This window comes from Nannospalax galili, unplaced genomic scaffold (assembly GCF_000622305.1).
Source record: "Nannospalax galili isolate Female #2095 unplaced genomic scaffold, S.galili_v1.0 scaffold25, whole genome shotgun sequence".
NCBI classification, from domain to species: Eukaryota; Metazoa; Chordata; class Mammalia; order Rodentia; family Spalacidae; genus Nannospalax; species Nannospalax galili.
In genome coordinates this window covers 4,047,356-4,061,164 of record NW_008355642.1, presented here as the reverse complement: position 1 = coordinate 4,061,164, position 13,809 = coordinate 4,047,356, and the positions used below count along the sequence as shown (strand labels likewise).

Below are 13,809 nucleotides of genomic sequence, written 5' to 3'. Positions count from 1 at the left end.
TATGATTGATGTTTTGATTTTACAGTTGTCAATTCTGAGAACTCTGCATTGTATAAGTACATTGTGCAAAATAACAAAAATATATTTAGAAACATTTTAGAAAGTCTTAGAAATTCTGTCCTAATCCCTAGCTAAAATTAATTTATGCTGTTTTAAAAAATTTTTATTGAGCTTTTGATCATTCCATACAACAGATTTTAATCAAATTTAGACCCCCCTCCTCATCCTTGCTCTCCACCCCCACCAGACCTTATATATTCCACCATACATGTTAAGTTCTATCATTTTATGCTGTTTTGAAAGTGAAGTCAGCAAGTCAAACACCAAGTTTAAAATCCAACATTCTTACACAATCCAGTCCAAAGATATACTAATTTGACACATGTGGAGAAGGATAGTGGGAGAATATTAAATGTTTTTGCTTTCTTTAATTAAACCATCGTGTTCTACAGGAGCAGAAAGCTTTGTATGGACAGTAAAAACACTACAATTCAGAATGTGCCGTTGTTTCCTATCTGTGTGGAGGAGTTTTCAGGCAGTGTTTGTTGGCATGCCTTTGTTGCAAGGCATGACAGCAAGCATGCTCAGTGCAAAGTGCATATGTTGTGTGTTTAGAATGAAAGCTACAGTGAAGTTGCATGATAGAACCTGGGAAAGCATTTCTAGAAATACCTTGAATTCATTAAGCATTTAATTTTGAATTAAATTTTGGTGTATATATATATATATATATATATCTTTTATTTTATTTAATTTTGAATTAAATTTTGATCACTATATATATAAACCTTTATTGTCACCAAATTTTTGTGCGCCCCCATATTCAGTGATATGATCCTATGTGGGTTTTCTCTACCTTAAGAAGCTGTATCTAGGAGAATTGGATCCAGAAACTCCTGTGGATACAAAAATGCTTGCATGCTCAAGTCCCTTTTATAATAAAATGTTACCTTTGCACATTCCCCAATATACATTAAATCATCTCTTGATTAGTTATATGTGATACAATCTAAAGGCTCTATAAATAGCTTTTGCATTCTATGTTTTAGGGAATAATAGCAAGGAAAAGTCTGTACTTGTTCAGTACAAGCTTTTCTAGATTATTTTTCATCCTCAATTAGTTGAATGTACAGATGTGGAATCGACTGTAAGGCTTGACTGCACACACACACACACACACAAATACAAATATATGAAATGTATACTTCCATGGATGTTCAAGTAAACAGTTTATTCTGGTAGAAGATATTAAGTTGATTTCTTTTTTGTTTCTTCTAGGCACATCAAGTTGTGCTATCCTCATCCAAAGCCCACTGAGTCTATCCTGTGACATCATACACTGGAAGTAAGTGGGCTTTTATTTTGAATTACTTGCAATGTTCAGGTCCCCCATTAACTCACCTTCATTGCTGTTTTGGTCTCCAAGCTTTTGCAGTTGCCTGCTTTCTTTTCCTTCATTCCCAATTGCACCCTGTCCTACCACTCTTTAGCTGTGTGACCCTGTACAGCTTACTTCAGTGCTTTTAACAGTCCTTTTCCTAGCCAGGTGTGGTGGTTGCATGCCTTTAATCCTAGCTCTAATGAAGCTGATACAGGAGGATCATAATTCTGAGGCCAGCTTGGACTTTACAGTGAGACCATCTTTGAAAATAATCGCTCTCTTATGTATTAAAGGGGACAAGGATGGTTATATTTTATATGGGTTTGTGAGGAATGGCAGAGATGATGCATGGCTCACAGTACTTTCATAGATTAAAAATGGTAAATATGGGTGCTGAGAGGTGGCTCAGCAGTTAAAAGCACTCACTGCCCTTGCAGAGGACCCAGGTTTGGTTCCCAGCACACACATGATGGCTAACAACTGTCCATAAGTCCAGCTCTAGGGGATTCTACTTCCTCTTCTGGCCACCATGGGTATTGCATGCATGTGATGCACTTACATACATGTAGGCAAAACACTCATAAGATAAAAATAACAAAGTATTAATTTAAAAACAAATTAATCATCACATATTCTTGAAAAAAAAATGGTAAATTTGTGTCCCCAGATGTCATTCAGTGTGAATCTTTCCTCTGGGCCCTAAAGTCCCATCCCTGTAAGACACTGTTTCTTCCCCTCCATTAAACTATATTCTATGAAAATCACAAAAATTCAATAAAAAATAAAATTTGAAAAAGGTATATATAACTGAGGATGAAGCTCAGTTGCAGAGCCTATGCTTAGCATTTTTTTGAGACAAGGTCTAATTATATAGCCTTTGCTAGCCTAAAACTTGCTCCATAGACCAGGATGGCCTCAAATTCACAGAGATCTGTCTGCCTCTGCCTCTGCCTCCTGAGTGCTGGGATTAAAGATATGCCATTATGCCTGGCCCTACAGGTATGTATTAGTGATATGAAATGCTTACATAGGACTTTTTGAGATTTATCTTTAAGTGTGTGTATATATGTGTCTTTGTGGGGATATGTGCCCATGTATGCAGTTGTCCATAGAGTCCAGAAGAGGGTCTTAGATACTCTTCAGGAGCTGGAGTTATAGGCAGTTGTGAGCTGTTCAACATGAATGCTGAGAAGGGATCTCTTGTCTTCTGTATAAGCAGTAAGTACTCTTAACTACTAAGCCACCTCTCCAGCCCCTTATATAGACCTGTGTCAGACATATCCTAATTGTTTAAATAGGTGAATGAATCCATTCACTCTATAATAACCCATATGTTTGGTATTTTGGGGGGGGTCTTTTTGAGACTGTAGCCCCAGCTGGCCTGGAACTTGCTATGTAGACCAGGCTGGCCTTGATCTCACAGAGATCTGTCTGCCTCTCTGCCTCCCAAGTGCTGGGTTTAAAGGCATGTGCCACAATGCTTGGCTATCAAGTTTGACAATGTTATTTTTCTCATTTTATAGATGGAAATGTGGATCACAGAGTTCAGATAATTTGCATGGTGTCATATAGGTAGTAATTATAGGAATTGTAAGGTATTCTTTTTAAATTAATTAATTGATTTTTTTTTTGTCTTTTTGAGACAGGGTCTCCCTGTAGCCCTAGCTGATCTTGAACTCTATGTAAACCAAGTAGACCAGGCCGGCCTCAATCTCACAGAGATCCTCCTGCCTCTACCTCCCAAGCGCTGGGACTAAAGGCATGTGCCACAATACCTGGCAGTTGATTTTATTTTATTTTGAGACAGTCTCACTGTTTAGTCCAGGCTGACCTAAAATGTGGAATACTCTTCCTTGAGCCTCTCAAGCATTGGGATTGCAGGCATGTGCCACTGTACCAAGTCAGAGCTCTTAATCACCTCATTATCTTCCTTCACCCCTACCCAATCCCATCTCACGCCAAATTTTAAAAAGCTGGTGATTTTGTATGTAATTTCACATCCAAAAATTTACTACATTTCCATTTCCCTCTAATAGTTTTCTTACTGAGCCTACTTGGTTTTGTAGGTAGGAAAATAGATTATAATCAGATATTCATAGTTTTTATCTCTATGTCACATGAATTTTTCTTGTCTTTTTTCCTCTCTATTTTTTATTTTTAAATATTTTATTATTTTTATTTTATTTTATGAGTGTATTGTCTGCATGTGTGTGAGTGCACCCATGTCATGCAGTGCTGAGGAGGTCAGAAGAGGGCTTTGGATTCCCCTGGAACTGGAATTAAGGACGGTTGTTAGCCCCCATGTGGGTGCTGGGAATCAAACCCGGGTCCTCTGCAAGAGCAGTCAGTGCTCTTAATCGCTGAGCCATCTCTCCAGCCCCTTCCTCTCTTTTTAAATTAGTGTTTTAAGTCAGCATACAAAGTAATATGTTTCATTATGGCAGTTCCATTCCAGCTTTGCTCACAATTTTTCCATATCTCCCCATACCCCTCCTCTTATCTCCCCTGACCTGCTCTTGCTGGTCACCCCCCAATTCTTTCATGTCACATGTGTTCCATTACCTTCTTTTAAAAATATTTTCTTAATGTATTGAACAGAACACCCAGGTCCTAGTGCTTATATAGCAAGTGTCTCACCCACTGATCTCCATAGCCCCTAAAAATATTTTACCATTGAGATTTGTTAGAATCAGTATCCAACCAGGGTCACCTTTTAATATTAGGGTATATCATGTCTTCTTTTTATTTATTTTAAAATGGAAAAATGTTAAATTTTTATTTGGGAATATTTAAAAAATATTATTAGCTGGGCTCATGCAGCAAATAAGTGTTGGATCGTGCACTGCAATTAAGGTCTGAATCTACAAAGCTTCTTATGCCGATATTACTATTATACAAAACTTTTTCTGCATGTATGTAATTGTACCTGTGTCATGCAATGCCCATGCTGGTCAGAAGAGGGTATCGAATTTCCCCTGGAACTGGAGTAATGAACAATTGTTAGCCACCGTGTGGATGTTGGGAATCAAACCCAGGTTGTTTGTAAGAGCAGCCAGTGCCCTTAACTGCTAAGCCATCTCTTCAGCCCCTATTTTGGAGTATTTTAAATATATACCAAATAGAATAATACAGCCTGTGTATTCATGACCAACTCAAGGGATTTATGATAGATTATTTAATGTGGCATCAGGCTTTTATTTGGGTGTTTTTGAGATAGTGTATCTATATAGCCCTAAGCACGGCTTGAACTCACTATGGAAAGCAGGCTGGCCTCAATTTTACAGAAATTCACCTGCCTCTGCCTCTTGAGGGCTGAATTAAAGGCATATACCACCACATGGGGCTTGTTTTTATTTTTTAACCCATGTATAGGGGACAGTTTTCCTTACAGCATTTTCATACATAGCTAAGTTTTAGTTGATCTCCCCACCCCATTCCTCTTCCCCCATCTTACTCATTTTAAATCTTTTAAAAGATAAAACCTGGGGCTGGAGAGATGACTCAGAGGTTAAGAACACTGACTGTTCTTGCAGAAGACCCGGGTTCGAATCCCAGCACCCACATGGCAGCTAACAACTGTCTGTAACTCCAGTTCTGGGGATCCGACAGCCTCTTCTGTACACTTACCTACATGCAAGCAATACACACATACACATAAAAATAACAAGTAAAATTTTAAGTGCTTTTAAAAGCTAAAAGCCAAGCAGTACCTCATCTCTTTTTTTTGAAATTTTTTTTAATGTGTATGAGTGTCTTTCCTACATGTATGTCAAGTGTGTGTGCAATGCCCAAAGAGACCGGAAGATGGCAATGGATCCCCTGGAACTGGAGCTATAAGTGATGGTTAGCTGCCATGTCGGTGTTGGGAACAGAACCCTTAGCCAGTGCCCTTAAATACTGAGTTATCTCTCCAGCCCCAGTACCTCATCTGTTTTAATTCCATGCCTTTGACTTAGTGAAGAAACCTGGAATTTGTTCTGTAGACTCTCCTTTGTTCTGAATATGACCAATCACTTCCTTGTCATGTTTTCCTTCTTTCTATATTGCCTGTATTTTCTGTAGACTACAATTTTGAGCTAAATACTTTAGATTCATATTCTTTATTGCTGTTTTAAAAGGAATAGTTTGGCTAGGCATGGTGGCAATTGCCTTTAACCCCAGCATGGGAGGCAGAGGCAGGCGGATCTCTGTGAGTTCAAGGCCAGCCTGGTCTACATAGTGAGTTCCAGGCCAGCTGGGGCTACAGGGAGACCCTGTCTCAAAAAAAGGAATAGTTTAGGAGTTGGAGAGATTGCTCAGTGGTTAAGAGCACTGGCCGCTTTTGCAGAGGACCTGGGTTCCATTGCCAGCATCCATATGGCAGCTAACAACTGTATGTAACTCTAGTTGCAGAGGAATGTTCTGGTCTGGGAAGGCACTGTATGCACGTGATGCACTTACATAAATTCAGGCAGAACACTCACAATATAAATAAATAATTTTAACAAGGAATACTTCATGGCTGGCACTAAGAAATTTCATTTACATAATGTCTGGCTGTCTTCTTTTTAGTACAATTACAAGTGTATTGAGGTGATGATGGTGTGATCACTTCGTCATACTTTTCTATTACCCTTTCACCTATAGGGGCTTTACAAGTCATTTGATAACTGTTCTATGAATCATTTTATTACAGCTTTCGTCATAATGAGTTTCCAAGTCTAATTCTCTCAGCATTCATAAATTAGAATTGCTTTGCAAAGATTCTCATTAGCTACAGCTATTTGATAACCCAAAAATACAGTTAGTGTAGGAAAGAGGATAAATGTTAACATTTTTTAGTTACCAGTTTTCCAAGTAAGGTGTCTGTCCTGTTTGACACTGACAGATTTTTTTTTTGTCTTTTTGAGACAGGATCTCCCTGTAGCCCCAGCTGACCTGGAACTCAATATGGAGACCAGGCTGACCTCAGTCTCATGGAGATTCGCCTGCCTCTGCCCCTTGGAACTAAAGGCATGCACCACCACTCCTGGCTTCATACATTGATAGATCTTTAAATGTTAATTCTTTCCTACATTTCTTAGATGAACTCTATCTTGGTAAGATGCATTCTTGTAATTGTAGTTAGTGTTTCAGTACTTTTATTTTGCATTTAAAAATATTTTTAAGGCCAGGCATGGTGGCGCACACCTTTAATCCCAGCACTCAGAAGGCAGAGGCAGGCAGATCTCTGTGAGTTTGAGGCCAGCCTGGTCTCCAGAGCAAATCCTGGCCAGCTAGGGCTACAGGGAGACACTGTCTCAAAAAGACCAAAAATTTTTTTTTATTATTTTTATGTCTATGAGTATATTGCCTGTATATGTGTAAGTGAACCCGTGTCATGTGATGCCCTTGGAGATGAGACGAGGGTATAGGATTCCCCTGGAACTGGAGTTACAGACGGTTTTTGGCAACCATGTGGGTGCTGGGTGCTGAGAATTGAACCCAGGTCCTCTGCAAGAGCAGCCAGTGCTCTTAAATGCTGAGCCATTGCTGTAGTCCCTTTTTTTTTTTCATTTTTGTTTTTGTGTTCATAAATGTGATTGCCTATAACATTGATCATTAATCTGAGGCTAAAGTGCCCCTTGAGGGCATTTGGAACTGTCTGGAGGGGCTTTTAGTTTCCATGTGTAGCATTCTATTAGTGTTTGGTAGACGGAGATGTAGAATGCTAAGTGAGAATGGTCCTATTCAACTTGCCAGCTGTGAAAATGTTTCCCCGTTTTCTTGTGCATATTCAATTTTGACATCAGGGTTATACATTTTTATATGTAAGTTCATGAGTGAGATGGGCATATAATGTCATTTCTTTATCCTTGTCAATTTGATATCAAGATCATACTAGCCTTAATCTGGGTGATGCAGTTTCCCTTGTTTCTTGTTGATATGAAAAATTTTATGACTGTCCTAATTAGCTTTCTATTGCTGTGATAAAACACCCTGACAAAAAACAGCTTGGGGAGGAAAGGGTTTATTTCATTTTACTCTTTCAAGTGACAGTTCATCACTGAGGGAAGCCAAAGCAGAAACTTAAGCAAGGGCAGGGACTGAAGCAAGGGACCGTGGAGGATTGCTGTTCACTGGCTTGCTCCCCTGGCCCATGTTCAGCCTGCTTTCTTATACAACCCAGGACCATGTGCCCGTGGGCTGGGCCCTCTCACATCACTCAACAATCAAGAAAATGCCTCAGAGACATGACCACTGGCCAATCCAATGAAGTAAATGCCTCAATTGAGGTTTCCTCTTCCCAGATGTGTCAAGTCCTCAACCGGATATTTCAGCACAATGACATTTGGTTAATCTGTTCCCAGATTATTTGATGAAATTTGCCTGCAAAACTTTTGAGTGTTGGAGACTTTTGAGATAGAATATTGATTATCAATTCACATTTGTCTATAAATAATTTGTTTAATTTTTGAGTCAATATTTGTTATGTATTTTCATGTATATCCATTTAACCTACGTTTTCACAATATTTGGTATAAAAGTTAAACACAATATTTTAAAAATAATTTTTATGTTTCTGCCTCTGTGATTTGGTCTTATTTACGTTAATTTGTGCTTTTTAATTTTTGAAATGGTATTTGTCAAAAATTTGTTTCAGAGAACAGTCATTTAGTTTCATTGATGTACTCTATCACTATGATTTTTATTTTAGAATTGATTTTATTTTAATTAAAAAATTTTATTTTAAGTGTATGAGTGTTTGCCTGCATGTATTTAAATAAGTGCACTATGTGCATGTTTGGTGACCACAGAAGCCAGAAGGAAGCCCAGATAGTAGTTATGGATGGATGTGGGTACTGGAACGAGAACCTGGGTCCTCTGGAAGAGAAGTAAGTGCTCTAAAGCACACAGCCGTCTCTCCAGCCCAAATTACTGATTTTATTTTAATTATTTTAAAATTTTATGAGAGAGAGAGAGAGAGAGAGAGAGAGAGAGAGTGTGTGAGTGTTTGGGTATACCTGTGCCGCTGCACGTATGTCGAGGTCAGAGCACAGCTTTTGGAATTGATTATCTACCTCCACCTCGTTGAGGCAGGGTGTCTCTTGTTTCTGCCCAACCCTACTAACAGGCCGCACAAGCTTCTGGGCAATTCTCTTGTCTCTGCCTCCACTCTCCACTTTTGCTAAAGAAATACTGAGATTACTGATTTTGTGTGTTTTACTCAAGTTATCAGGCTTCCATGTCAAGAGCATTTACACACTGAGCCATCTTGCTGTAAGTTTATTTATTTATTTATTTATTTATTTAACCTTTTGAATTGAAGGCTCTTTTCCTTTTTAATTTTTCTTTTCTTTTTTTTTCTGTCTTTTTGAGACAGGGTCTCCCTGTAGCCCCAGCTGGCCTGGAACTCACTATGTAGACCAGGCTGGCCTTGAACTCACAGAGATCCACATGCCTCTGCCTCCTGAGTTCTGGGATTAAAGGCGTGCGCCACCACACCCGGCTCCTTTTAATTATTCTAGAATTTGAATATATACAGTAAGGCTATTAATGACCTTCTTATATTCCACAGGTGTTTTCATTCAGTACTTTATTATGAACATTTTTTTCTCTATTTTTTTTTTTATATATTACATATACTCTCTCTCTCTCTCTCTCTCTCTCTCTCTCTCTCTCTCTCTCTCTCTCTCTCATTGCTCTGTAGCCCTGGCTGTTTCAGTACTCATGTTTCTCCCTCTTCATTGCTGGGATTACAGATTTACTCCACCATGCCTAGTGATTTTCAATCATATAAACGTGTTCATTGAATATTCATATATTCCACACCCAAATTAGGTCATTTTTTAATGTTTTGCATATTGCCATTATCACACGCCTGCCCATCTGTGTTAATGTCTGGATAAGAAACGCTCCCCAAAAGGCTTATGTGTTAAAAAGTTTGTTCTCAAGCTGGTAGATCTATTCATTTTGAGTTGATTGGAATAGGAGGATTCAGACTTAAATGAATAGATTAATTCATTGATGAATTCAGAATTTGATGGCACTACTGGGAAATGGTGGGCCTAGTTGGAGAAACTAGGTTACTAGGGGTACCTTTTAAAGGACATATCTGTCCCTAAACCATTCCTATCAAACGCTCCCTCCCTCCCTCTTTCGCGTTCCCTCCCCTTCTCTCCCCCTTTCCCTTCTCTGTCTGTCTTTTTTTCTTTCTCTTTTTTTTCTCTCCTGCTGGCTGCTATGAGTGAGCCTTACCTGTGTCCTTCTGTTAGGATGTTTCAGCCTTACTTCAGGCCACATTAATAAAGCCAGTGACTATGGGCTGAAACCTCTGAAATTTTGAGCCAAAATAAATCCTTTGTTTACTTAAGTATTTTGTTAAAGTAACTGCAAGCCTAATACATTTTATGGATCGGTATTATTTTGATGCATTCAGAGTAATTTGTATTTAAGTTCACTCTTATGTAGTCATACTGTGAATCATTGGACAGAGTTCAGTATTTGTTTACAATTTATTTACTTCATTTTGGGACAGGGTCTTGCTAGGTAGTCCTAGCTGCTTAACTCATGATCTTCTCTGTCTCCAGAGTGCTTTAAAGTGCTGGGATTACAGATATGCACCATCATGGCAGTCTATTTGAAACTTTAAAAGAAAAATTTGCTTAGTGTGAAATATAAAAATCTTGAGTGTTGCATTTCATGAGACTTGATAACTAGTGTAACATAAACCTCTATCAAGATGTATGTATGTATGTATGTATTTATTTATTTATTTAGTGTGTATATGTTTGCATGTGTGTGTTATGCAGATCAGAACCTGGAGCCTTGTATTTTGTAGGCAAACAATCCATTCACTCAAGTTCAACATTTATCTTTTCCAGAGACTTTTCCATGTTCCTTTCTAGTGAATCATATCGTCTGCTTCCCAACCAGAAACAGTGACTGTTCTGAGTTATTGTGGTAGTAAGTTTTAAACATTATAATTTCATATAGATGGAATTATATAATACATACTTTTTGCATAAATCTTTTCTCTACATATGATTCATCCTTATTGTGGCTTCTCTCAGTATTTTATTCTTTTTTATTGTTCAGTGCTACTCCATTGTGTATCAGATTGCTCGTACATTCTTGTGTCAATGGTCACTTTAAAAAAATTGGGGGATTATTGTGAGTAAAAATTAACATCACTATGTCTGTATAATACTTTTGGTGGACAAACATTTTCACTTTTGTTTGGAAACTACATGGGAATGTAATTGTTGGAATATAGGATATGTGTATGTTTAGTTTAACAATTGAATGCATGTTTCTGAACTATTTCCTTCTTACTCCAATACCCTTATTTGGTCATTTCAGTATTCTTCGTATTAAACTTTACAGTGGATTTGACATGATGCCACATTGCAATTTATTTGTTTTTATTTTCATGTGTATGAGTGTTTTGCCTGCAACATAAGTACACCCATGTTGTACAGTGCCCACGGAGGCCAGAAGAGGGGATTGGATTATCTGGAACTGGATATCTGGGTTGTTGTTAGCTACCATGTGGGTGCTGGGAACCAAATATGGGTCCTCTGGAAGAAAAGCAAGTGTTCTTAACCTCCGAGCCATCTCACCCGTCCCATCTTTTAGTATTTTGCTTATAAATTTGGTATACTCTCCTGGGTTGTGGTACAATGGATACCATTTTCCCATCCTGGAAGTTTGGTCATTCCATAGCCTTTATTCTAGCTTGGACTAATAACTGGCTATGAATCCATCCTCCATAATTCCCTGAAGATCTCTTGATTTTAATTAAATCTCTGCATATATTTTATATTAGAATTCTTTCATCGTAGTAGCAGAAACTGATTTCGCATCACATAAATAAAATACTAAGCCATATTTGCAAGGATATTGGAGTTGTTTAAATTCAAATTGGAGTTGTTCAAATTCAAATTGGTAACACTGAAAAGCAAGGCTTCAAAGACATCAGGAACCAATGACTTTTATGCATTTAGACAGCAGAGCCTCTGTCCTTAGCATCCCCAGTCAAGTTTAAAAAATCAAGGATGAAGAATCTGAATATTCCACAGAAGGTTTGGGATCTTGTATCAGTGGTTTTAACATATAAATGAAGATGAATGAAATTGTCATGTGCAAGTTTTAGTGCAATGTAATCTTCTTTGTGTCAAAATTATAATACATATCATGCTATTTTCTCTAAAATTTATTATTTATGTTACACCTGACCCTGTGCTAAGTGTTTTATGAATGTCATTTTATTTAATCCTCACAACAAATGAATCATGTTGATATTAGTATCAATCATATTTTATTTTACACATGGGTTCCTAGAGTTTAATTTACTCAAGGATTTATATTACTAGAAAGAGTCCAAATAGGACCTAAGTGAAGTTTGAATTCAAAGGCGTATACATCGTGTAAAAATGATACAGCAGTCCCTTTGCTTCCCTGGGCTGCACAGCCTCTGGCGTCCAGGTGCCAGCACCTTTCCTGGGTAAATGGATGGAACTAGAAACTGTTATACTAAGTGAAGTAACACAGACTCAGAAAAAAAAAAGCGATGTTTTTATGTTCTCTCTCATATGTGGATTCTAGCACCAAATCCTGATGAGTGAGTTATGTATCCAGACATAACTACAGGAACTAGGATAATGAAAAGGAACCAAACCAGGGACATAAAGGAAAAGAAAGAATCTGAAAGAGAAGAACAGTAGGAAACAGGCATTAATAAGGGAGATATGGATAAAAATGTGGTTATTTTAAGGGGAGAGGGAAGGGAAGGTTATACAAGGAACCTAGGCAATAAAGGTTAAGAAGGAGCTCAAGAGAGGTGGGACCATAGGAGAAGGGTATTATTAAGAGAGAAATGGGAAAAATGGAAGCACCTTAAATGGGAAAACCATGGTGGAAGGGTTAGACAATGTGAGAGATAAACAATGCCAAGCTAGTTTTAAAAAACCAGAGGGAACCATATTAGTCCAACAACCTACTGACAAATTATATATACAACCAGACCAAAGAATGTAATATCTGTCTAGGCAAGGTTTATCTGAGAACGTTTGGTCTTTGCCTAAACTTTATCTACATGGCACATGGTAATTAAAAGTACCAGACCGGTGGAACTAACCTTCTTGGATGTTTAACAGCCATACTTTGAGGCCTATAATAATTTTGTCAGAGGGACAGAAAGGACATATTTGGCTCCTTGCCCTCCTAGGTCAACTAAGTTCCAGAGGACTCTGAGCATTTCCCAAAATGTCCTGTAACTGTGGTGAGTCACCTGTCCTCCTGATCAAGGAGGCCGTGGAGACCCCACGAGATGGACTTGAACCAGTGTCAAGTCTACAAAGAGGAGGGTCAACACAGAGGAAACATTTCTTGCATGCTTCCAAGCGAAGCCAGCCATGGTCAATTAAGTCCTTTGATTTATCTTCACATAGATGGAACTGGTAAAAGAAAGGAGCCAGGGGCTCCTTCCAAGCCCATGTGACCCCTGAGGAACAGATCCTGAAATGGCCTTAAGAGTAAAAATAAATTGGGCCAACTGTAGGGTCTTAAATACCCAAAAGGAAAGTATAACCAAAGATTAAATCAGTTAATATAATTTTTTAAGAGTCCATATGTATAGGTAAAGGCTACATAACAAGAAATAATGCCAGACAGGAGATACCTTCCTTTGAGTTGTTGGCCAGGGTGGTCCAGGAGATTCCCAGACAGTAACCCAGCATAGAAGTGGGAAAATGAACAGCAGACCCCAATCTTATCTAAGGAATATTGACAACTGATTGCTGCTAGATGAGGAACAGCTGATCTTCCTAAAACAAGGATCTCCAGATAGGCTGACTAGATTCAGTGGATGGGCAAGCACTGGCAAATGGCTGGGGGCGCTGACAAGACAGTGGACAGTAACAGGGATGACAGAGTTTATGGGCTCCAGTGGGGCAGGGCGAGGCTATGGGAGAGTGCCATTTGGGAAGTGAGTATATAGATGAATAAGGTTTGGGATGTTCTGTGTGATACATACACACACACACACACACACACACACACACACACACACACAAAATTAACAAATAAAAAATGAGTTATATTTGAATAAAATGATACAGCAATACAAACAATAGCTACAGTTTAAGATCTTTGAGCCTTCGGGGCTAGAGAGGTGACTCAGTTGTTAAGAGCACTGGCTGCTCTTGCAGAGGACCTGCGTTTGGTTCTCACCATCCACTTAGCAGCTAACAACTGTCTGTAACTCCAGTTCCAAGAGATCTTACACCCTCTTTTGATCTCAGTGGGTGGGCATTGCATGACACAGGCACACTTATATACATGCAGACAACATAGTCATACACATAAAATAAAAGAAGTAAGCCAGGCGTGATGGCGCACGCCTTTAATCCCAGCACTTGGGAGGCAGAGGCAGGTGGATCTCTGTGCGTTCAAGGCCAGCCTGGTCT

At 38.6% G+C, this 13,809-nt stretch overlaps 1 protein-coding gene across 1 annotated transcript in view; it reads left to right on the top strand.

Annotated features, from left to right (window-relative positions):
• The window catches only part of LOC103750066 (NACHT, LRR and PYD domains-containing protein 12), a 64,838-nt gene that overhangs the window by 2,354 nt on the left and 48,675 nt on the right, over positions 1 to 13,809 (top strand). The window contains exon 2 of the mRNA XM_017803133.2: positions 1,279 to 1,345. The gene's annotated coding sequence lies outside the window, so the exon portion shown is untranslated. The remainder of the gene's footprint in view (positions 1 to 1,278; positions 1,346 to 13,809) is intronic.